The sequence below is a fragment of the Arachis duranensis genome, chromosome 9, assembly GCF_000817695.3.
Source record: "Arachis duranensis cultivar V14167 chromosome 9, aradu.V14167.gnm2.J7QH, whole genome shotgun sequence".
In the NCBI taxonomy this organism is placed as follows: domain Eukaryota; kingdom Viridiplantae; phylum Streptophyta; class Magnoliopsida; order Fabales; family Fabaceae; genus Arachis; species Arachis duranensis.
Window position 1 is genome coordinate 31,491,906 of NC_029780.3, and position 1,423 is coordinate 31,493,328.

General features: G+C 41.4%; 1 non-coding gene across 1 annotated transcript; it reads left to right on the forward strand.

The window, feature by feature from the left end:
- The first annotated feature begins 873 nt into the window (after window positions 1-873).
- LOC127742177 (small nucleolar RNA R71) lies at window positions 874-977 on the forward strand. Its single transcript, XR_008003364.1, has one exon. It is a non-coding gene; the product is annotated as a small nucleolar RNA R71 (small nucleolar RNA).
- Window positions 978-1,423: the final 446 nt, after the last annotated feature.

Genomic DNA, 1,423 nt, shown 5'->3' on the forward strand with positions numbered 1-1,423 from the left:
TCAGATTCCTTTGGATCCTTAATAGGAAACTCCTTCTTGCCTGAGGGACGTCCCAGGAGGTCTTCCTCACTAGGATTTTCGTCCTCTTCCTCCCTTGTGCATTCGGCCATATTGATCACATCAATGGCCTTGCACTCTTCTTTTGGATTCTCTTCTGTATTGCTTGGGAGAATACTGGGAGGAGTTTCAATGATTTTCTTACTCAGCTGGCCCACTTGTGCCTCCAGATTTCTGATGGAGGATCTTGTTTCACTCATAAAACTGAAAGTGGCTTTTGACAGATCAGAGACTAGATTGGCTAAATTAGAAGTGCTTTGTTCAGAATTCTCTGTCTGTTGCTGAGAAGATGATGGAAAAGGCTTGCTATTGCTCAGCCTATTGCGTCCACCATTGTGAAAGCCTTGTTGAGGCTTTTGTTGATCCTTCCATGAGAAATTTGGATGATTTCTCCATGATGAGTTATAGGTGTTTCCATAAGGTTCACCCATGTAATTAACCTCTGTCATGGCAGGGTTCTCAGGATCATAAGCTTCTTCAGAAGCTACCTCTTTAGTACTGTTGAATGCATGTTGCCATCCATTCAGACTTTGAGAGATCATGTTGACTTGCTGAGTCAACACTTTGTTCTGAGCCAATATGGCATTCAGAGCATCAATTTCAAGAACTCCTTTCTTCTGAGGTATCCCATTATTCACGGAATTCCTCTTAGAAGTGTACATGAATTGGTTGTTTGCAACCATGTCAATGAGTTCTTGGGCCTCTTCAAGCGTTTTCTTTAGGTGAATAGATCCACCTGCAGAATGGTCCAATGACATTTTCGAAAATTCAGATAGACCATAATAGAATATATCTAATATGGTCCATTCTGAAAACATGTCAGATGGGCACCTTTTGGTCAGCTGCTTGTATCTTTCCCAAGCTTCATAGAGGGATTCACCATCTTTTTGTTTGAAGGTTAGAACATCCACTCTAAGCTTGCTCAGCTTTTGAGGAGGAAAGAATTTATCCAAAAAGGCTGTGACCAGCTTATCCCAGGAGTCCAGGCTATCCTTGGGTTGTGAATCCAACCATATTCTAGCTCTGTCTCTTACAGCAAAAGGGAAAAGCATGGGTCTGTAGACTTCAGGATCAACTCCATTCGTCTTTACAGTCTCACAAATCTGATGGAAGTCGATAAAACTTGCAGTTTTGTTGCATTAAGGCAACTAGCTGAGGTTTCAGCTCAAAGTTGTTGGCTCCAATGGCAGGAATGGAGATGCTTCTTCCATCAAATTTGGATGTTGGCTTTGTGAAGTCACCAAGCATTCTCCTTGCATTATTATTATTTTCGGCTGCCATCCCCTTCTCTTGTTCTAATATTTCTGAAATGTTACCTTTAGATTGTTGTAACTTAGCTTCTCTTAATTTTCTCTTCAGAGTCCTT